Consider the following 24,501-nt stretch of genomic DNA (forward strand, 5'->3'; position numbering starts at 1 on the left):
TTCCATTTCAGCTTAGCTGCCAAGAGAGGTAGAGTGTTGTCGAATGTCTGGGTTGGAGAGGCGCCTGGAGAGGTCAAGCTAGTAGATGGGGAAACTGAGGCCCCGAGAAGCTGAGTGTCTCACCTAGGGTTACTAGGTACATTAGGGGGCAGTTCCTTGAGGTGGCCTGGCAGCGTCTCTAAGTGAGTTCTGCTTTAACTGGGACCTCCGAATCTCGACCTTTAACATGGCCCTCCTCTAGGGGGAAAAGGCCTCACCTTGGTACAGGATACTAACTGCCTCATTTCCCACGTGGGTGCTGCTGGAAGCCCGGAACACCAGACCGGGTTCGACTCGCGCGTGCGCACAGCAGCTAGCCCCCTCGCCTTTTCCCCCCTTTTTTCTTTCCCCTCCCCTCTCCTTACCGGCTTAGGGGCGGGGGGAGGCCAGAGGAGGCCGAACTCGGCTTCAGCCAATGGGCTGGCGGGCCGCGGGCCCGGCCCCCTCCTTCCCTCCCTCATGGTCCAATAGAAGTTTACTACAATGTTGTGGCGAACCGAGGGGGAGGGGCGGGCCGGCGGGCTGCGGGACAGGCCGGCCTCGCCTCGCGGAGGAAAGGCGGGAGGGCGCGCGCCGGGGCTGCTAGCTCGCTCGCTGGCTCCCTCCCTCCCTCCGTCAGCGGGTTTAGTCAGCCAGCCAGCCAGCTAGCTACCGGCGGGCCCGCGAGCCGCAGAGGACCCGAGCCTCGGACGCCGGCGCCGCCTCCTGCCATTGTTCATCGGGCTGTAGCAGCTGCAGGCGCGGGATCCCGGGCCCGGGAGCTACCGGTGAGGCGAGGCGAGACGGCGGCGGCGGCGCGCGAGTCCGGGGGCGCGGCGCTGTCCCCGAGGGGACGGTCCTGGCGGCCGCGGCGGCACCGCAGCCTCTTTGTCTCCAGCCCCCAGCAGGCCCCGGGCTGGGGGCGCGGGCTCTACCGCCGGGGGGCCTCGTCCGCACGCCCCAGCGCAGAGGGCTGGAGCCAGGACGCGGCCCGAGGAGCGCGGGGCGGGCGGGGAGCTGCTGAGGAAGGGGCAGGGGTGTGCCGGGGCGGCGTTTCAAAGTTAGGCTTGGGCTGCGTTTCTGCCCCGGGGAACTCGGTCCCCTCGGGCCTGTCAGTCATTGCACGGTGGGTAGGAGCCGTGGAAGGAAACCAGGTGCGGAGAATCGCGTGTTTCCGACGGCGAAGGTGTTGGGTGCAGCTGCGGAGCGATGGGCTGTCTCGAGAAGTCAGGCAGAATCTGAGCCTTCCCGCCACAGACACCTGCATCATTAAAAAAAAAAAAAAAAAAAAAAAAAAATCTCCAAACCCTCGGGATCCAATGCTTTCCCCCTTCGTCTTCAGGTTCCCAGTGAGCAAAGGGTTAAATCTATTCTCTGAGCATCGTGACCTCCTTTTTCAGTTCGCGCATCTGTCGGCTTGGAAATATTTCCTCATGCTTGCTGGGCCGCTGTACCTGTGGAGAGACTGGATCTAGGCTCCCCCTCTGAGATTCATCACCAGGCCATTATTCCTGGGGAGGTTTTGCCAAAACAGGGTCGTTTTCCCCAGGAACAGGGATTCTCTTGAGAGAGAAAGTGATCTCACGTGAAACAAATTGCTGACGGATTGGTTTCTGACCACATGATAGCGACTGTCATCCTGTTGTTTCTCTAACTGTACCCTACCATAAATGACTAGTCTATGGAGATGTCTTTTGGCATGTGTTGCTGATTAGGAGATTTTTTTCTTCCTTTTTTTTTTTTTTTTTTTTTTTTTTGAGATGCTGAGCTTTTTTTAGTACTCTGGGTGATTTCACAGCTGCTATTTTGTTCCTTCTGTTTTTAGGGAAAATTGCAAGAAATGGTTATGTCTTGTGTCTTAGATATTATTATAGTAGATTTATACTCTCTTGAGGATATACTGTACTCAGTACGGTTGCTCATTACTGTTTGTTGTATTCTCAGTCCTGGAAAATTTTTTTAGTTGGTTTGATCCTGTTAATCAAGCAGGATATGCATAACCTTTATGTAATTCTCATCCAATTTTGTTAATGTAGAATTAACCCTTTTTAAGGGGAAACACGTATTCTTTGTTTTCTTTTTCTGTAAATTGAAGATGGTACATTCTTTGACAGCTGTAAAATTTTTGGTTTTATAAGCTAGTTTCTTATTAATACCATCCATATATTGGACATGACAGAATATCTGGACACAGTAAGCACTCAATAAATGGCAGATAAAAAAATGGATATAATAGCTGAACATCAGATAGCCTTGGAATCTAAGTGCTAATTCAGAATGCTTTCTACCAGAAACTTACAATTAAAGTAAAGATAGGCATAATTCATATCCCCAGGAAAATAAGTACATTATATCTTTGCCACTATTAAAAATAAATTCATTGTTGGATCTAAGTTCAGCACACTAGTCTTCTGATTCTAATAAAACTTTATTCAAAACTTTATTCCCCCACCTGTATAATTGTATTCGGGTTTATAAATAAATGTTTTTAATCTTCAGAACTCGCCAAAAATTCATTCAACATTATGCTAGTGTTTTGTACCAGGTGTCTTATAGGTTATTTCTTGCACAATATGGCCCAATCTACCTTTCCACCTTTTCTCTTTTTTGTACCACGAATTGAACCCAGGGGTGCTTCATCACTGAGCAACATACCCAATCCATTTTTACTTTTTATTTTGAGACAGTGTCTCACTGAGTTGCTTAGGGCTTTGCTAAGTTGCTGAGGCTGGCCTTGAACTTGGGATCCTCCTATCTCTGGGATTACACGCATCTACCACCATGCCCAGCTCTTTTTCAAAAACCTTTCCACTTGTATTCTTCTTTTATTCTCTAACCAAATTACTTTCTGTACCTTTGGTTATACAGTTCCATCTACACTTGTCATATATATTCCTCTTGAATATTTTCAGTTCCCTTACCTTAAAAATATTCCAAATACCAGTTATTTGAAATGGTAAAGTGCTTTATGTAGGGGCTGGGGCTGTGGCTCATCGGTAGAGCACTCTTCTCGAGTGTGTGAGGCCCTGGGTTCAAACCTCAGCGCCACATACATAAAATAAAGGTATTGTGTCCACCTCCAACTTAAAAAAAAAAAAGTGCTCTATATAGAAGGAACTCGATGGATTTTTTGTTTTGCTTCATATTTTCTTTTCTTTCTTTTTTATATTTGACAAAGTTTAATTTTTTTTAAAGTTGTAGATGGGCACAATACCTTCATTTTGTTTATTTTTTTTTATGCTGTGCTGAGGATCGAACCCAGTGCCTCACACCTGCTAGATGAGTGCTCTACCACTGAACCACAACCCCAGCCCCCCAATTTTATTTTAATTGATTGCTTTGTATTTTCTTTGAGCTTCATTACTATGGCCAACCAGTTGAGTTTTCTTTAACAGATGTTTGTCAAAAGAATTTAAATTCTAAATGCCTCATCAATGTATTAATAGCTGATGATAGAATAAGAAAACCCTTTAGGCTTCTATGCTACACAGAGCTAAAAACTCCAGTGACTGACAAGTTTTTTTTTTTTTTTTTTAATATTTATTTTTTGGTGTAGATGGACACAACACAATGTGGTGCTGAGGATCGAACCCGGGTCCCGCCCGTGCTAGGCCGGCGCTCTACCGCTGAGCCACAATCCCAGCCCAGATTGACAGGTTTAATACTTGGAAACTCTAGCTGTCTGCAAATAGACCAAGCTAATGAAAAGTTTTATTTTTTAGGTCGATTGTTGCTTGCTTTCTGTATCTGTTCTTTTTCTGCCTGTTTTAAGGGCCAATATCTTTTTAAAGTTTGTTGAGTACCCAAGTTGTATTTATAGTGTTCAAGAAGTAGATATTAGGAACAAACATGTTTTTATTATTATTATTTTTTTTTTTTTTTTCCTGTGGTGCTTGGCATTGAACCCAGGGACTCATGGATGCTGGGCAAGTATTTGACCATTGAGCTGCAACCCCAGTCCTCAAATATAAGTTTTGAGGTATGGTTATCCTTGGTGGGACACTGGTGTGTGAGGATGATCCCAGCTACTTGGGAGCCTGAGGAAGGAGGATCACTTAAGTCCAGGAGTTTGAGGGCAGCCTGGGCAATATATCTAGATTCTGTATCAAAGGGAGAAAGAAAGAAAGAAAAGAAAGAGAGAGAGAGAGAGAGAGAGAGAGAAGAAATGTGATACAGTGTTTTATCTAAGAATAACAAAAAATGTTCAGATCTTTTCATATTTATGAAATGAAGAAGGTACTTTCATCTTTTCTCCTTAAGAAATAGTTCTTAGCAGGGGCTGGGGTTGTGGCTCAGAGGAGGAGCACTTGCCTACCATGCGTAAGACCTTGGGTTCGATCCTCAGCACTGCATGAAAATAAAAATAAAGATATTATGTACACCTATAACTAAAAATAAATATTAAAAAAAGAAATAGTTCTAAGCAATACCTAACAAATTATTTGAAATTATTACTATTTCCTCTGAAAGAAGTGGTTTTGGCATTTTGTTGAACTATGACCTATATATTTTTCTTGTTATTTTTGTCAGGTTTGTGCCCCACATTTGAAGTTCACCAGTGTGATATTTTCTTGTAGATAGCTTGAGTTTAACATTTTTGAAAATTACATAGCTAGCCTTCAGAGTTAAGCTCATCACAAGCATTGCCTAAAAGCCACAGGATTCTTGAATTCTCTGCAGGTACTTTGATATGCTTACCATCAGATTGTGATCTAAAATATGTGGTCCGTAATTTTTTGATATGATTGATAGGGTTTGCTCATTATTCTTGAATATTCAAATATAATTTAATATTGGTGATCTGATTTCATAACTAAAATATCAATGGCTATCAGGGTCTGAGTTTGTTTTTGAAATCATGGGTAGCATACGTTTAAATCACAGTCTGTTTCCTTGTTATCTGAGAAGCAGGCCAGCGGTGACAGTGCTGCCAGGGTAATTTTCCAAGAGTCTCATCAAGTTCGTGATTGGTCAAATGCATATTCAGATGTGCATTCATCGATACCCATAAAGGACTTGTTTTTTTCCCTGATTGCTTGAGCAGAGAATCACTTTATTTTGCTTGTGAGCTAAACAACAATAATTCTAATCTTTTTTTCTTTTGAACAACTTTGCTTTTTTCTCTGAATAAAGACCTCAAAGGTGGAAATTTTAAAGTAAGCCTCTGTATTGATCAGTTATAGGTCTTACTTACATAGGATCCTGAATTTTGGGAAGGTATAGCTTCATTGCACTTAGCTTTTAGCTAGAGGAGAGGCAGATACCAAATATATTTGTTCCTTTCTATTGCTCATTTATATTTCTTGGTTTGTTACTAGTGGCTTACTATGTGTCTTTTTTTTTATGTGAGGAGATTCATGGTGTGTTCAGTAAAATGCAGTGTAACAAATACTCTGCTGTACACACTGGGTTAGATTAGTATTTTGGTTTCCTCTGCTGCTATTTAATGAATGCACAGCGAGAAGGATAAAGGGAAAACTATAGCAATGAACAGTATTCAGAAATTGGAGGCATTAGAAAGGAGAACTTGGGTATTTTATATTATGTACTGATCTCATTTAGAACTGTCACACTGTACTTCAAATGTTGGTTTTGGGAAAGTTTAGTAGGAAAATCTGATTGTGATGAAAGTCTGTTATACTTATTTTTGCTATTTTTATTTAAATGAATTGTTCCCACCTTGAAGTATATGATACTCTTTGACCTTTGGAGAAAAGCAGCATGCCATGTGTGGCCAAAATAATTTTAGGAATGGCTTGAAGGGACTTTACTATCTCCTACCCCCAATCTTTATCAGCCTCCCCCAGTTGCCTAAAGTAAACGTGCAATCTGAGTAGGGAAACTGACAGCTTGATGTGCAGATATTTTCTTTCTTTACAATTAGATTATAATCCCTTAAAGTCCATTCTACATAGACTTTCTAGCATTATGTTCATTTATTATTTTATTATTGCATTTATGAAGACAAGTTCTCTTTTTTCAATTATCTCTTGGTTATCTCCAATATAAATCCATATGGATAAAACTGTGATTACTTATTAAATTATTACTCTTCCCCTTCCATGGCTGAGGACTCTTGGGTCACTTCTATCCAATTAATCTAAGCCCTCTCCTATTATTTTTGATTCCTAGCATGAGCTCTATTTGTAGAGATTAAGGTAGTTTCTGAGCTATGTGAAGTGGAGCTCAGGAAGGGTTTAAGTAATCTTGGCAGAGGGGGTAGGAAGGGGCAAGATTGATGGACTGGATAGGAAATATGACTATGAATTTATATTGATAAATAAGGTGGGAAGAAGCAGTAGATGCTTTTAATATTATTATCTAATTCTATATTCAATATGTATCCATAATTCTGTTATCTAATAATATCTATTAATAGGGACAGGAACATTTTTTGGAAAGTAGGTGAAAATAAAATAGGATAAATATGCTTTAATAATTAATTGTGATTTTTATTTTTTATTTTTTGTGGTGCTGGGGATTAAACTCAGGGCCTTATGTATACTAGGCAAGTGCTCTGCCACTGAGCTTCATCCCCAGCCCTAATTATGATTTATAAATGCAACCCCACTTCCTCCTCATATCTTCCATCCTCCACAAAAATCCAAATGCAAATCCTCAATATGCCTGAATTGTAATTTACAACATAAGACTGAGATTTACTTATATTAATTATATTAAAAGCTTGTATTTATGCATTATATTTTGAAAATGTCTTAATTATGCCATACAAAATATGATATAAAAGCTTCAAGTGAGAAACTCTTTTAAGTGATATAACTACCTTAAAGCATAGGGTTATTGTTTTATTTATTTATTTATTTATTTTTGGCAGTGCTGGGATCCATAGGGTTATTTTGAATTGGTTAAATTTAAAGTAGAACCCACAAGTGGAATAGAAATGTATATTTAAGAACATTCAGGGGGCTGGGGTTGTGGCTCAGTGGTAGAGTGCTTGCTAAGCCCACATGAGGCACTGGGTTCAAACCTCAGCACCACATTAAAAAAAAATGAAATAAAGATATTATGTCCACCTACAACTAAAAAATAAATATTAAAAAAAAGAACATTCAGTACAATGTCAAGGATCAGTTATTGATGTACAGTTACTAGTGCTTACACAACTTCTTGAGTAATCCTCTTAGAATCATTTTAATACAATGAGATCTTAATGATTTATCTTTCAGTGTATCATTTTGTAAAGAAATGGTATTTTAATTTATGTGCCAAATGTGTATTATAATTTGCCGGTTTAAAGTTCCTTATATATTCAAGTGAAGAGTGTTTCACCTTGATAATACTTGGTACAGATTGTTGAAATTCACCCCTCTCCAACCCTCCATTTTTTTGGCCATATGGACACAGGCAGAAACTGTCGAGAGCTCCAATGATTTAAGCCCTCAAATTTTACCTGCCAACCATTTCAGCATGCAAGAGGGACACATGGAAGATCGCTTAAAGTGAAGGCTTTTTTTTTTTTTTTTCCCTACCACCCACTTGCTGTCTCTTGCCCTTTTCTCTCTTTTTTTAATGTTTCAGAGAATTGACAGAATAACTGGCTTACTCCCTGCAGCGTTCTGCCAATCTTGATAGTATTATGTAATTATATAAACCTTTTGCATGATGTCATATGATATTGTATATATGTCCTCCTACACATGTGTCTTTAGAGTAATTTCTTTCCATCTGCCATTGGACTGAGCGCTTTGTTAGGTTATTTTTAAATCTTCAGGCTTTCTGGCATCCTTAACACTTGAAATAACAATTGCTTTGGGAAGCAAGAAAATCCGCATAGTATATTAGTGGCTTTTCCAGTGGAAATGTAAATAGTGTTTTATTTTAAAAAATTATATCCTGTGTTCCAAGTAGGCAAAACATGCGTTTTATGTTTAGGTTGTCTCCAGATAATTTTGTTAGGTAGACAATTGTCAGTTGTTGCCAAGTGGAAAAGTAAACCAGAGGTACTTGAGAGAAAGGAGGCCAAGAATAAGAAGCCTGCTTGAGAAGAGATTTCAAAGATGTCTTATTCTCTGAAGGTTTATTAGTATCTTCTTGTGAACTCTCTCTCTCTTTTTTTTTTTGTTTTTCTTTTCTTTTTTGGTACTAGGGATTAAACCCAGGGCACTTAACCACTGAGCCACAGTTGCTTAGGGCAATTAAATTGTTGAGGCTGACTTTGAATTTATGATCCTTTTGCCTCAGCCTCCTGAGATGCTGGGATTACAGGTATGAGCCACTGTGCCTGGCTTCTTAATAACTCTTGTAATACTCATTTTTAAAAAATTGTTTTGATTAGTTATACAAGACAGTACATTGCATTTATGTAATTTGATATATCATACATAGATGGAATATAATTTCTCATTTTTCTGATTGTGCATGTTGTAGAATCACATTGGTCATGAAGTCAAATATTTACAAAAGGTAATAATGTCTGTCTCATTCTATTATCCTTCCTATCCCATGTCTCATGTCTCCTCTCCTCCCCTCTCTTCACTCTCCTCTACCTAATCTAAGGTAACTCTGTTCTTCCCAGTGCTGCACCCTGCCCTTATTGTGAATTAGCATCTGCATATCAGAGAAAACATCCTGCCTTTGGTTTTTGGGGTTGGCTTATTTCGCTTAGCATGATATTCTCCAACTCCATCCATTTACTGTCAAAAGCCATAATTTCATTCTTCTTTAAAGTTGAGTAATATTCCATTGAATATATATACATATATACCCCATTTTCTTTTTTATTTACTTATTTATTTTTGTACTAGGGATTGAATTTAGGGGCACTCGACCACACAGCCACATCCCCAGCCCTATTTTGTATTTTAGAGAATATCACATTTTCGTTATATCTATTGAAGGACATCTAGGTTGGTTCCATAGTTTAGCTATTGTGAATTGAGCTGCTATAAACATTGACGTATCTGTGACTATCACTGTAGTATTCTGATTTTAATTTCTTTGGGTATAAACCAAGGAGTGGGATAGCTGGGTCAAATGGTGGTTCCATTCCAAGTTTATCTCCATACTGCTTTCCAGAGCAGTTGCACCAATTTGCAGTCCCACCAGCAATGACAATACTCATTTTTTATATAGCAGATTTGTCATATAAAACTGGTACTCCCCAATGAGATTGCATTAACTTCTAGAAGGCAGAGGATAAATATCATGTCTTTAATTACCCTTCATATTTCCCCAAACGCAGACATTGTTTAGTACATTTGCTACATCCATAACTTAAGGCACACTATAGTGTTAGTGAGAATGTGAACTCCAGGATAGTTAAGATTTAACACCTGGGTTCTGATACTGACTCTGCTTCAGATAATCTCTTTCTCTCTCTCTCTCTCTCTGTTTGTGTGATATTTTCTTAGAAAATAAGTTAAAGGTCTCATACACCTTGGTATGCATCTCCTAAGAATAGAGCTATTATACTGTATAACCACAACACTATTATCATACCTAAGAAAATTAACATATCTATAATATCAACCAATATTCAACTAATAAACAACTCATATGTATATTTCCTAGTTAGTTTTGTTTAAATATTTGTACTTTTTTTTTTTTGCACTGGAGTTGAATGCAGGGGCACTCTACCACTGTGCTAATCCCCAAATCCTTTTCATTTATGGAGACAGGGTCTCATTAAATTGTTCAGGCTGGTCTTGAACTTTTGATTCTCCTGCCTCAGCTGGGATTACAGGAATGCCCACTGAGACAGGCTGATTATATCACTTTCGTTTCCTTTAGTCTAGAACAGTACTTGTGATCTCTAATTGTCATTAGTTTTGATGAGTCCTGGTGCCAGTTGACTTGTAGGGCGGTCTGTTTTGGATTTGTCTGTTTGTTCCCTTAGGTTTTAATCTGTTCCCCTATCTGCTTTGTTTCCTGAAAACTGGAAGTAATCTCTGTGGGTTTGATTAGACTTAAGTTAAGCATTTTTGGTCCGAGTTCTTCATAGATGATGCTATGATTTTCATTCTGCATCACATCAGGAAGTTCATGTCAGGCTTTCCTACAATTAGTGATGCTAATTTTGGTCACCTAATTAAAGTGATAACCACCAAATTTCTTTGTGGTAAAGGTAGATTTTAAATATTTGTGGTGATACTTGGACATAGTAAATATCCTGTTCCCCAATTAGTAAATATCCTGTTCACCATTTCCTATTGGTTTTAGCATTCATTGATCCTTGGGGGTTACCAAAAAAAGTCAGCTCTTAAAAATTAACCTGGAAGATTTAAATTAGGGAAGAAAAGGAAGATAATAGGTACCTTTTGCTCATATTTCATAGGCTTTCCTCAGTTCTTGGTAAGTCTGATGTCTTGTATTATTTTTTGTTCCTAAAATTAGATTTACAGAGTTGCAATTTACTTGGCAGTGGAACATAATCACAATAAGGATTATGTTGGGATTTGGTTTGTGCTTGGTTAAAGTAATTTGGTTTTATTTTTTGGTGATATGCTTTTTTATTCTCATCATTAGGTATGTATAAATAGCCTTATTTCTTAACTATAGTGCTTAATATTTCCTCTAACTTACTAAAAAATTTTTGAATTTTTATTAATTTCTTTAACAATAAAAGCTGATGTTTTATTAAGTGCCATCTCATCCCCTAAAGACAATGCCTATATAATTAAATGAAAAGGTTTGTGTCAATCTACTGGGCTCGCTGTGGGTATATGTGATCATAGAAGATTTACCCAATAATGCTTTTTTCTTTAAGGTACTTTTTTGATTTACCCTTGCTAATTGTTGGATCTCTAAAATGACTAATAAACACTGGTTAAAGAGAAATGTTTAATAGTTCACATAATCCTGCTGGTATTTTGTAAGATTGAAAAGACTAGCATGGAGATGAACGATTGTATAACTAAAGAATATGTCAGGTAGACAAAGGGCAGGGTTTAAAAAAAATTTTTTTTTTGGTGTCTACTGTGGTGGGTAGCCTTTAAGATGGCATGAACGATCCCTGCTTCCTGGTATTTATGCCCTTGTATGATCCCCTTCCCTTGAGTTGGGTGAGACCTAGTGACTCCTTGTGAATGGAATACAGAAAATGTGGTGGGATGTCACTTCCAAGATTAGGTTATCATAGGCTCTTACTGCTGTGTTGGCACTCTCTGGCTCTCTCGCTCATTGTTGGGTCACTAGCTGCCATATCCTGAGAACATTTAGGCAGTGTATGGAGAGGCCCCCACAGTGAGAAACCAAGGTCTGTCAGTGAGCTTGAAAGTGGATCTCCTGAGGCCTGATATCGGCCATGTGAGCGAGCTTGGAAGCAACCTCTGTGGGCAGAGATGAGTCTTAAAATGAATGTGAACCTGATTGACAACTCAACTGCAGTTTCACAGGAAACCCTGAGCAAGAGCCATTTAGCTAAGTCATTCCTGGGTAAGTAACCCAAGGAAACTGTGAGATAATAAATGCTTGTTGTTTTAACCCATCAAGTTTTGGGGTAATTCATTGTACAGCAATAGATGACTGCTACATCTATCATTTATTCATTTAATAAATATTGGTTGTCTACTATAATCATGTGCTGTTCTAAGTAACTTGGGACATAACACTGTTATCGTAGAGTTTATATTTTAGTGGGAGAGGACAAATAATAAATACACAAGTCAAGGATAAACATAAGGCATCTTATGATTTTAGTGAGGGTCAGGGAAGCAGAATAAGAAAGGTGGAATGGATATAGAAAATAGTGGTCAGAGATGATTTTTATTGACCAGGTGAAATTTGAGCAGAGTCCTGAATGGAATAAGACACTGAGCCATGCAGGTATCTGGGGACAAGATTTAGGCAGAAGGTACCACAAGCGCAAAGGTTACCATGTTTAGTGTGTTTGAGAAGCATTAAATAAGCCAGCATCATGGGTCAAAATGATCTAGAGAAGGGGCTGGGCCTGTGGCTCAGTGTAGAGCGCTCGCCTAGCACGTGCAGGGAGCTGATCCTCAGCACCACATAAAAATAAAATAAAGGTATTGTGTCCAACTACAACTCAAACAAAATATTAAAGGAAAAAAAACAAAAAGAAGATCTAGAGGCACCAGACACTATGGCATGCGTCTGTAATCTCAGCTACGAGGAGGCCAAGGCAAAAGGATCACAAGTTTGAGGCCAGCCTCAGCAGTTTAGCAAGAGCCTGTATGAAAATTAAAAAAAATATAAAAGGCTGGTAATGTAGCTTAGTGGTAAAGCACTCCTGAGTTCAATGCCAAGTACTGAAGAAAAAAGAAAAAAAAATGATAGAGGGGAAATGGTAGGAGTTGAGTTCAGAAATGCTATACGTAGAAGGAGCATGTCATGTAGTGCCTTGTTGGTTACATTAATGACTGTGCATTTTATTCTGATACAGGAATTCTTGGGAGCAGAGGAATGACATGATCCTTCATTTAGTGCATATTGATTATGCACAATGAGGAGGACGCTGTGGGTATATGTGATCACTAATCCCTGTCCTAAGGGAGTTTCATGATCTAGTATTAGAAATGATTTGAGTTGGGGATGGTGTTGTAAGCCTGTAATCTGAGCTATTCAGGAGGCTGAGACAAGAGGATTGCAAATTTGAAGCCAGCCTGGATAAATCAGCAGGAGTTATCTGCCTCAAAATAAAATTTAAAAGAAAAAAAAAAAAAAAAAAAGAAAAGGGCTCCCAATGGTGGAGCCCTTGCTGTAGCATTCAAAGGCCCTATGTTTGTTTAATCCTCAGTCTTGGAGGAAAAAAATTTTTTTTAAATGGCTTGGGCTGTATGTAGCTCAGTGTTAGAGCACTTATCCAAGGCCCTGGGTTCTAGCCATAGTACTGGGGAAAAAAAAGATTGGTCATGTACTCAAAAACTTAGGAATAGAGGCTCTGTGTCTTGGAAAAATATGCAGTTATGTAACAAGCACAGAATAAAACCTGGGTTGGGATTCTGGCTCTTCTACTTGGTTCCACACATTTCAGCCATTCTTGGGTGCTTATTATGTGCCAGGTAAACTAATGATGCTAGTGTTTATTGATGATTTATTATGAGCCAGGCTCTATGTTGTGTGCTTTTAGATATGATATAGGTGCTAAAGAGTTTGTGCTCTGAGGCTTGAGTGCCTAGTTTTAAATTCTGGTTCTATCACTCTTTAATAACTTTGGGCTAATCAGTTTACTTATTCTATAGTATAGGGATATTTCTATATCTTTTAACATTTTATGATGATTAAAAAGTTAAATATATGAGCTGGACACGGTGGTGCAGGCTACTACATAGCTACTACAGAGAATGAGGCAGGAGGATTCAGAGTTTGAGGCCAGCCTGGGCAACTTAGACCCTGTGTAAAAATAAAAAGTCTGAGGATGTAGTTAGAGGTAGAGGAGAGCTTGCCTAAGGCCCCAGATTCAGTCCCCTAGCCTCAGCAACTTAGCAAGGCCTTAAGAAACTCCCTGAGACCCTATCTCTAAATAAAATACAAAAATGGGCTGGGGATGTGGCTCAGTACCTGGCAGCAGATAAATATTAGTCATTTAACCTTACCACAGCTCTTTAATCTAGGTATTCTTAATGCCATTTCCTATTTTAGGTAACAGGTTAAAAATTAAGTAATTTTTTAAGTTATGCAACTAGTTTTCAAAGCTGACATTCATTACCTTTGCTTACTCAATATGTCCATGAGCAAGTGGGGAATGAGTGATTTGGATCTAGGCCTTCTATCAGGACCAATGATTTCTTAATAATTGTGATCTTGTGAAAATACTTTTTTTCCCTATGCTTCTGTTTCCTTTTCTGTAATGAGGATAATGCCCATATTACAGACATACATAGTAATAACAAAACCAAACCTTGCAATGTGCCTGTCACATAGAGATCCTTATGTTAGTTCTTTTTTTTTTTTTTCCTCCTTTGATAAAAATCTTTTCTTAGAGATGGGGGAGGGGGTAAATAATCTTTAATTAAGAAGAATGATTTTTTTTTTACATCTTAAACCATAACTTTTTCTACTAAAATTAGGTATCTGTGTGTCTATATGATTATTATATGTAAATACATGATATAGTTATATAGAAAGCAAATGGTTTGGATTTGATTCGGACTTAATACTAATGATTTTAAGACTTTTTGTGAGTATTCTAAAGACCCATTTCATAGTCAGCATGCTTTCATAGCTTCATTTCCCGTTTGGTAGGACCGAGTCATGTGGTTGATGTCCCCATTGTTGCTTTTCTCATTTGCAGCAGATGTGAAAGCATACATACACAGTTGAAAACAGGAAGGGGTTTGAGTTGGTAGAGTGTTTTTGCAAGGAACTTCTTGTGCACAAGCCACCTGAGATCTGAAGTGCCTTTAATCTTCATGACTTTTAGCAGTTACAAAAAGATGTTATACCTTGTTGTAAATGAAAAAGCAAATTACTTTGTAGTTTAAAAAATTCATGAGTGTACATGTAGTTTTATTTTTATGCATTTTGGAGAAGTGACTATTTTGTTCCTGTTTTTTATAAAATGCATAACTGATAATAATGTTGTTTTTCCTTGTGGTGCTGGGGTTCAAACCCAGGGCCTTGCACATGCTTAGGCAAGTTCTCTACCATTGAGTTACACCCCCCAGTAGTTATAGCCTCACTCTAATTGTGAGTTATTTTTAGCTAGAGTAATTTTTCAACAAGGAAATGTAGAGTGTTTTTTGTTATAGGATATCTATTCTAATATCATTGTACTTTTTCAAAAGTTAAAATTTAAGACAGCATTTTTTTTGGGGGGGTACTGGGGATTGAACTCAGGGGCACTCAACAAATGAGCCACATCTCCAGCCCATTTTTGTATTTTATTTAGAGATAGGGTCTCAGGGAGTTTCTTAGGGCCTCGCTAAGTTGCTGAGGCTAGCTTTGAACTTGCGTCCTCCTGCCTCAGCCTCTTGAGCCACTGGGATTAGAGAGGTGTACACCACTGTGCCTGGTAAGACTGCAATTTTCTACTTGGCTCTAACATATATCAAATGCTAGCTATGTATCAGGCACTGCTTTTCAAATATGCTAACAAATTTAAATATTTCCATCTTTGACACTCCATCCACAAAGAACATTTATTACTTTGGTGAAATCCCCTCCCTGCCCCCTCTTCTTTTTTCCTCTTTCTCCTCTTTGATGACTCTCTCCCATGCTTTTGCCTATTAGTAGTATTTTGTGGTAAAGCAGCCAGTAAGGATATGGGTTTTAGGAGTCAGACCTGGGTTTATAATAAGGTTATATACGTATATATATTTTTGGGGTACTGGGGATTGAACTCAGGGGCACTCGACCACTGAACCATATCCCCACCCCTATTTTGTATTTTATTTAGGGACAGGGTCTCACTGAGTTGCTTAGCACCTCTTTTTTTTTGCTGAGGCTGGCTTTGAACTCGGATTCTATCGTCTCAGCCTCCAGAGCTGCTGGGATTACAGGTGTGTGCCACCTCGCCCAGCAAGGTTATGTTTTTGATAGGGAAAAAATGTTTTCTATCTCAATAAAATAAATGCCAGGGTCCTCCAAAGTTGGCTTTAGAGGAGATTCTGTACATGGGGTGGAGTAATTGGAGCTCACAGCAAAGACGCTTGTTCCTAGAACTTCCCCTTCCCCTGGAGAATCCCTTGCTGAACCTCAGGGAGTGCTGTTTTCTCTTTAATTTTCTGTCCCAGAGAAGAGTCTTCTCTTGATACTCCTGTAGTACACAGCTGAGGCCAGCCTGGAGCATTTCTTACTTTACTGAAGAAATAGGTACTGAGTACTAGTACGCTCATATATAACATGGCTCCTCAAATCAAATTCACTCCTCTTCAGTTTTCTATTTGGGTATCTCCTTTCCTTGACTTGCCATACACGTCTCTGACTTCCAGTGGCAGAAGCCACCTTTAACTCTTCTACCTGAGAGTAAATGTGGCATATCTAAACACAGAAAAAAAGGGGATTCTCATTCCTGCCAGCTTATGGTTGTATCTGAGAGAGGACCCGTTTCTTGCATGTGATGAATACCAGGTCTCAACAACACTTCAAGGAGAATGCTAGTTGCCCGCAGAGTATCTAACTGTCATTTGTAGAAGAGAAACACAAAACTTAGTGTGGAATGGAATGGACTAAAGGAGGCTTTCCTTTTTGCTATTTATCCCAGATATAATTTTGATGTGTAGCTCAGAGATTTGACAAAAATAGTTCTTAATACTCTACACTGGTCAGTGGTAGAGTATTTGCCTAGCATGTGTGAGGCACTGGGTTTGATCCTCAGCACCACATAAAAATAAGTAAAATAAGTGTATTGTGTCCATCTACAATTGAAAGTGAAAAAAAAAAAGGTTCTTAATAAATATCCTCTTTGACTCTTTGACTCTTAACATGATTTGATACCTAATGGACTATAGTTAGTTTGTTACAGCTTTCTCTCTGAAGACTTTTGTTTGAAAGAGATCCTGGTACTTAATCAGTACCAAAGTTAAGCAGGGGCTGTTGGTGATAAACACGACCTGTTGTGATCAGATGAAACGTTTGGTTCCCTGAGCCCTATTTTGTATTTTATTTATAGACTAGCGCCTCACTGTTGCTGAGGCTGGCTTTTAACTTGCAATCCTCCTCCCTCAGCCTCCTAAGCTGCTGCACATTACAGGCATGTGCCACTGTGCCCGGCTTAAGATTTATTTTGATTTCTCAAAACTTAAGGACTATACACCTATATTAAATGATCTCAGATTATCTTTTTTAATCTATTTTTTTGGTTGAACTGTTTTAATAGGGGTGTTCTACTACTGAGCTATAACTCTAGCCCTTATTTCTTATTTTGAGAAAGGATCTCACCTAGTTGTTGAGGCTGGCCTCAAACTTATGATTCATGTTCCTCAGCTTCCTAAGTCACTGGGATTATAGGCATGTGCCACCATGTCTGGCTCAGATTGTCTTCCAGGATGATAAAAAACATAGATTGAGTTTAAAATATTTGATAGCGGCAGCAAAACCAAAATATTTCCTATAAAACTGGCAGCAAGGGCTGGGATTGTGGCTCAGTGATGGAGCACTTGCCTGGCATGTGTGAGGCACTGGGTTCGATCCTCAGCACCACATAAAAATAAATAAATAAAGGTATCGTGCCCATCTGCAACTAAAAATATTAAATCAAACAAACATGGGGCTGGGGATGTGGCTCAGTGGTAGCACGCTCGCTTAGCATGCATGAGGTACTGGGTTCGATCCTCAGCACCATGTAAAAACAAAATAATGTGTCCGCCTAAAACTAAAGATACATAAATAAATAAATGTTAAAAACAAACAAAAAACTGGCAGGAAGGGACCAGAATGTCTAGTATGATCAATTTATTTCTGTAGATATGACTTATTTTGAGACTCACAGTTTTATTAATTTCTTTTAAAAATGTAATAGATTAGTATTTTTCCTGTATGAATAAACTTCTGTTGTTAGGAATGTCAATTTGGGATATATTATATATGACATTTTGACCTATTGACATTTGGGCTGTACGGTTTTCTTAGACTCCGTTGGTTGAGGAAGTTACTTTCTGTCTCTAGCTTCTTGAGTATTTTTATCATGAAAAAATGTTGAATTTTTTCCAAATGCTTTTTTTGATGTCTGTTGAAATAATCATGTGGATTTTGTCTTTTTACTCTATTGATGTGGTGTATTGATTGATTTTCATATATTAACAATTTATATGTTGAACCAACTTTGCATTCCTAGGATAAATTCTACTTGATCATGGTGTATAATCCTTATATGCTTATGGATTTGGTTTGCAGCCTTTTATTGAGGATTTCTGCATCTAAATTTATAAGGAATGCCATTTTGTATTCCTTTTTTGGGGAATGGGGTGGTGCTGAAGATTGAACACAGGGCCTTGCATCTGTACCACTGAGTTACATTGCAGCTTTTTCCTTTTCTTTCTTTCTTTCTTTTTCTTTTTAAGTGTCTGTGGTTTTGGTATCTGAGTAATATACAGAATAATAAGGAATTGTTGTCTCCTTTTCCTCTTCCTTTTCTTTTTCTTCTGAGTTTGTAAATGGTATAAATTCTTCCTTATACATTTTGTAGTTTTTTATTTAAAGTGTATTTTGTTTGATATTTAGTTAATTTTTGCATGTCTTTTTTCTGTGTGTGTGTGTGTGTGTGTGTGCACGTGCGCGCGTGCTTTTGGTACTGGGGATTGAATTTAGGGGCCCTCAACCACTGAGCCACATCCCCAGCCCTTTTTTGTATTTTTATTTAGAGACAGGGTCTCAGTGAGTTGCTTAGCACCTCACTTTTGCTGAGGCTGGCTTTGAACTCGTGATCTTCCTGCATCAGCCTCCTGAGCCTATGGGATTACAGGCGTGCGCCACTGTGCCAGACTCTGTCTTTTTTATTTTAAATCTATTTTAGTAGATTCTTTGACTCTAAAGTGAATTTCTTATAAACAGCAGATAGTTGGGTTTTATTTTTAATTCATTTTGGCAACATCTGCTGTTTATTTTAGGACTTTAATCTGTTTGCACTTGTTTTTCTTTTGCAGTTGTAGGAATGGAACCCAGGGCCTTATGCATGCTAGGCAGGTGTTCTACCACTGAGCTATATTCCCAGCCCAATGTTATCTACATTTAATTTACATCTGCCATTTTGCTATGTTTTCTTTGTCTTATGTCTTTCTTCTTCCTCAGTTCCTCTATTACTGCCTTCTTTTGTGTGCGAGTGCTTTTTAAAAACCTTGAGATTTCTTGAATAATATGGGGAGGGAGAGATTTCTTGTATAATTTTGAATCAAAAGGTCCCACTCTCAGTTATCTATTGCTACACAATTAACCACCCCAAAACTTAGTGATTTAAAATAATAACTATTTTATTCTTCATGATTCTGTGGGTCAGGATTTAGGAAAGGGCTCTGTGGAAATGGCTCATTTCTACTCCATGTGGTGTGGGCTCTGGCAGTGTGTTTGTTTTGTGTGGTGTCAAGTTACAGTGAGGAACAATCCAAGATGGCCTGGCTTTCCTGTCTAGTGGCTCAGCTGAGATGCTTCAATCATCTGGGGGCTGTCTGGGAGGGCTGGCCTCATCTTGAGATAAATACTGGATAGGAAGAGTAGTTGGTGGTTATCTTTAAGCCAAACTACCACAGCTCTAAAAGAAATCTTACATTGGGTGAACAGTTTAAATCTTGAAATTAAACTATTTTTTCCTGTTTTGAACATTATTTTCAGAATAATTATTGGTAGGGCCATGATGAAACTAAGGCAACTAACATTAAAGTACAACATGTGAAATCAGATAATAAAGTATTTTTTGAAAATGGGGCTGTGGCTGTGGCTCACTGGTAGTGTACTTGCCTGGCATGTGTGAGACACTGGGTTTGATTCTCAGCACCACATATAAATAAAATAAAGGTCTCTCAACAACTAAAAAAAGAAAAGAAAAGAAAGAAAGAAAATGGTTGAAGTAACTTGTTTTGAGAGCTGGGCATGGTGGCCCTTGCTTGTGATCCCAGCAATTTGGGAGGTTGAGGCAGGAGGATCACAAATTTGAGGCTAGCCTCCGCAACCTAGCAAGACCTTATCTCAAAATAAAAAATAAAAGAAGGGCTTGGGATGTAGCTCAGTGATAGTGTACCCCTGGGTTCAATCACCAGCACCAAAAACAAACAGAAATTCAAAATTTACTACTTCTTGGAAATCAAGTCTGGAGAAACTATTATAGTCTGGTTTCAATTATGTTCAATTTTGAGGTGAGTTATTCTAAAGTAGAGAAACGAAAATATTCAGAGATTGGCTGTATGTTGTATAACCAAAATAAAATGTTTGCAACTGTATGACATATGATGTACCAGGAAATAAGTGTTAGTATAGTCCATGTGTTGCTTGATAAGAAGATGAAAGCATGACATTTACTTTTCTGACTTGGGACTTTTCATGTCTGGAGGTCTTAATCATCTATTACCCTGAGGTAATGGAAAGCACACAGAAAAATCACAAGATAATGATTTTGGCTTTCAAAATATACTTCAGAGTGTATGACAGAATAATAAATTAACATTTAGTGTGGAGTCAATAATGAGGAAGAACAAGGTTTAAGTCCAGTGAGGTATAATGGTCATAGGAGGATTTTATTTGATGAGTGTCTGTTGGAAGAACTGTTTATAGTGAATTCGTGCTGAATTGTAGGAATTACCTGTCAAAAATTACCTAAGCTGTAGTGCTAATAATTAGCAGAAATAGTTTTCCTGTGAGAAAACCCATAGAAACAAATGACTGAAAATGCTATTTCCTCTGGTTTTACAAGTAATATGAAATTTTAGAAAATTTGTGGAGTTTTAGAAAAATTTCAGGCAATAAAGACAAAACTAAAAACTACCTACAATTCTATCAAAAATGATAATAGTAAAAGCATTTTTGTTATTCCTTTCTGATCTTTTATAAATTTCTCACTTGATGAAGTACAGGAATAGCAAAACAAAACAAAAAAGTGTTTTTCCTATGCTTACATAGTCAGCACAGCTCTTCTGACACCAGATGTGGGGACCATTAAATCTGCTCCCCCCCGCCCCCCACGCCAACCTAAGTAATTCTCTAGGAGATACCAGCTGGGTGTCCTGTGATTTAATTCTGACACTGTCTACCTGGAGGTAGCAGGCAGACCCCACAGGTTCTGGCCCTTATTTCATGATTGCCCCTTACTTCAGGTGCCAGTCCCAGGCTCCAGGTTGTGACTTATCCTTCTGACCAATTGGCCATGACTTGGAATTCCTACAGACTCCCTCTTCAGGTTCCATTAATTTGCTAGTATGGCTCACAGAACTCAGTGAAACACTTTATTAGGATTACCCAGTTATTACAAAGCGTATGACAAAGAATACGGATGAACAGTTGGACGAAGAGATGCGCAGGGCAAGTTGTTGGGCGAAGAACATGAAGCTTCCTTGTGCTCTCTGGGCGTAGCACCCTCCAGTCCAGGAACCTCTGCACTCAGTGGTCTGGAAGCTTTCCGAATGCTCTTCCTTTTGTGTTTTACGGAGACTTCTTTACATGGGCATGATTGATCACATCATTGGCTATTGGTGATCAACTTGGTCTTCAGCCCTTCTCCCCTCCTGGGGTGGGCCTGAAAGTTCCAACCCTCTAATCACACATTTGGTTCCCCTGACAAGGAGAGTTTTCCAGGAGCCCTAGCCATCAGTTATCTCATTAGTACACAAAAATGCATTTATCACTTTGGAGATTCCAAGGGCTTTAGGAGCTGGGGCAGAGACCAAATATATATTTCTTTTTATATCTCAGTATCACACGAGGTGACGTGGAACTTTATGAATTTTATTCCCCCAACCCCTCTCACTTTAATTCTATTGGGAAATCTTATCTGTTCTTTCAGTTTTAATAGGAATATCAGCTTAGTTTACTAGAAGTATAGGTTTCAACTCCTTTCAGTGGAATAAACAAACATAAAGTATGTTAATATGGTAAGAGCTTTTGATAATAGCAGTTCCTTTTATTCTAAGGAGGAAAATCAGTATTTTAAAACTAATTTTAGAAACCAGGGTGGGGTATGTAGCTCAGTGGTAGAGCACTTGCCTAGCATGTGCAAGGGCCTGGGTTCAGTCCCCAATATTGCCAAAAACCAAAACAAACAAAAAACAAAGTTAAAACACAGAATATAATTTATTTTATAAATCTATCTTTCTGTTTAATACTTTATCATCTAAAATAGTTCTTACTAGTCATGTTATGAACTGGATTGGCTCTATTTGTGCTTATGACCATGAAATTCTTCTTGGTAAGTGGTCAGTGGTGAAAGTCACATGCAGACACTTCTTCACCAGATATAGATGGACAATTTTTAATATATGTTCCTGAGGAAAATTGCATCTGGCACATAATTATTCGTGTGTGTGTGTATGTGGTGGGGGTCGTATTTATAAAAATGGTATATGTATTCCTTTAAGGACGTCTTTGTCACAAGTTAATTTATGATAATCTATTTGGTATTTTCAGTTTAGAATTTTTCAGTTGGTGACTTTTAGGAGCTGTGTCATCAACCAGAATATTGTAAATGGGAGTGGGTGTAAGATGCTATCTTTAACACTGAACATAACGTAGCATCACTCTAAAGAAGAAAAGGAGTTTCTTAACTTGAAAAGAAGAAAGGTATCACAGTCCAATCGAATGAATACATTAGTATAGATATTTAATACTCTGCTTTTCCCTTTTCTTAACTTTTGGTACTGGGGATTGAACCCAGGAGCACTTTACCACTAAGCTACATTCCCAGCTCTTTTTATTTTTTATTTTGAGACGGGGTCTAAGTTGCCCAGGCTGGCCTTGAACTTGAGGTGGTCCTCCTCAGCCTCCCAAGTAGCTAAAATTACAGGTGTGTACCACCATGCCTGCTTTTATTCTAAGTTAGAAAACAGGCTGGTTATTGTATTGATATATATTATGAGGCTAATACCAGGATATATTCTGTGTTAACAGCTGAATTTATTCCAGTTAAATTATTGTCGGTTTGGCTGAGGTTCCTTTAGTAGATTTGGCAACAAAACTAGAAAATAAATTGCTTTTCAATGATACAAAATCCTGTTGGGCTTGCTGAATTACATTGACATTTAAAATTAGTCAAAATCGAGCCTCTCTCTTACTCAGTCCATTCTGCTCTACCTTATGGAGTGCTACTTCCACCTTCACCTTCAGTAAATCTGTACTTTGCCTGTGAAAAGAAAAAAAAGATTTGCCAGCATCAGTGTAGTAGTGCTGATTGATGTAGCCACAGCCTGCTGTTATATTTGTGAATCAGTCAGAATGTCCCAACTGTGACAGAGAATGGACATTGTATGATGTATAGAAAATTCATCTTTGAAGAAGATGAATTTATGCTTTTTGGGTAGATATTGTGAATGAATGTAAGAATAAAAATGGGCCCAACAGATTTGAGTTTTTATTAATTTGTAAATTTTTTTCCTTTATTGTTTGTTGCTTTTTACTAATAGTTATACTTTTATAATGGATTTCTCATTCAAAACAGGAATCTTTTGCTATAATATTTATTCATAGCCAGTTGTATTAGGACTGGCCAAAATGTGAAAATAAACAATTTAGGGTAACTAGGCATGATGTGAAAATTGTGGTTGTTTGATATTTTAGATCCCACTTTTTTTTTTTTTAAGTTATAGGTGGATACAATATCTTTATTTTATTTTTAGGTGGTGCTGAGGATCAAACCCAGTGCCTCATGCATGCGAGGCAAGCACTCAACCACTAAGCCACGATCCCAGCCCCTAGACCCCACTTTTTATTTTGGACTATTGATTTCCACTGATGACAGTTTACAATTTCTGTAATACATAAATAATTGCAACTTGATTACTTGAAGGAGCAATTCTGCTTTTCCTTTTGGTGGCAACTGCATTTTGTTTCATGCTTATACTTCTCCCACCCCCAATACTGAGCCTGAAATTCTGACCAATCAAAATAAAATTGTGAAAATAGCCAACTGGCTTACATCTCAAAGGATGACTTGGGGTAAACTGTCCTAGTTCATGCAACATGTTTGCTATATTAAAGACATTTATGAGGGCAAATATGATATTAGCAATACTTCAGGGATTTTATATTTTTAATTTGGAATGAATCAGATGAGGTGCAGAAGTCTACAAGAGTGGCTAAAAGAAAAGCCTGTGTATACAGAGGATATGCAGAGTATAGTGGACAACAAAAAGGGACAAGGGAGAGTGCATAATCAGGAATCGGAAGGGCGCAGCTGCAGACATGCAAAAAGGAAGCCAAATTAATTGGTCAGTGTAACTTTAAATACTTTGCTTAATTATTGAATCTTAAATAGGCCTCCTTAATCCCTTAAGGATGAATGGCTTTCTTTTTGTTAGATGCAACTAGGGAATTCTTCCAGTGTTTGAATGCCATTAAAAATACACTTACTGTAGATGTACCATAAAATAGACTGGTCACCTTAAGGTTTAATTTTAGGACATTTCATATTCTTGTTAATGAGATAAATTGTTTCAGTTATATTAACCCACAGAGTAGAATGTATTTTGGTTTGCTACATATTGAAGCATTTTGGTCCGCTCCAAATGGAAATGTGTTTTTCCTGTTCTCTTTAAACATTCCAGATGCCTTACAAATATACTTGTGTGAATTTTCATAAGTACTATTCATACTGTAGAAATTATATTTAATATGTCTCAAATCATGTGGGAATTTTGTTCCTTCAATAAAAAAGTTTAACACATACTCAGAAAACAAATCAATAGTTCTTAGAAAGCTGCTGAGGATTGTACTGTATTTACTTGTACTCAGGGTTGAGAATGAGTTATGGAAGCACTAAAGCCACAACTACATGAAATTCCCAGCAAGATTGGAATTTCTTGCGTGTGTGTGTGTGTGTGTGTGTGTGTGTCTTGGGGATTAAATCCAGAATCCAGGCACTTTACCACTGATCTACAACTCTAGCACCCCCCCCCCCCTTTTTTTTTTTCATTTTTAGACAGGGTCTGA

The 24,501-nt window shown here is 38.3% G+C and overlaps 1 protein-coding gene across 10 annotated transcripts in view; it reads left to right on the forward strand.

The window, feature by feature from the left end:
- The first annotated feature begins 619 nt into the window (after positions 1-619).
- The window catches only part of Epb41 (erythrocyte membrane protein band 4.1), a 155,550-nt gene continuing 131,668 nt past the window's right edge, over positions 620-24,501 (forward strand). For 3 of the 10 annotated variants that reach the window (XM_071617550.1, XM_071617552.1, XM_071617553.1), the window contains exon 1: positions 625-806. The gene's annotated coding sequence lies outside the window, so the exon portion shown is untranslated. Of the gene's footprint in view, positions 807-24,501 lie in introns of all 10 variants that reach the window. The other 7 variants (XM_071617545.1, XM_071617547.1, XM_071617551.1 and 4 more) reach the window with 6 other exon arrangements.

The sequence above is a fragment of the Marmota flaviventris genome, chromosome 10 (assembly GCF_047511675.1).
Source record: "Marmota flaviventris isolate mMarFla1 chromosome 10, mMarFla1.hap1, whole genome shotgun sequence".
NCBI classification, from domain to species: Eukaryota; Metazoa; Chordata; class Mammalia; order Rodentia; family Sciuridae; genus Marmota; species Marmota flaviventris.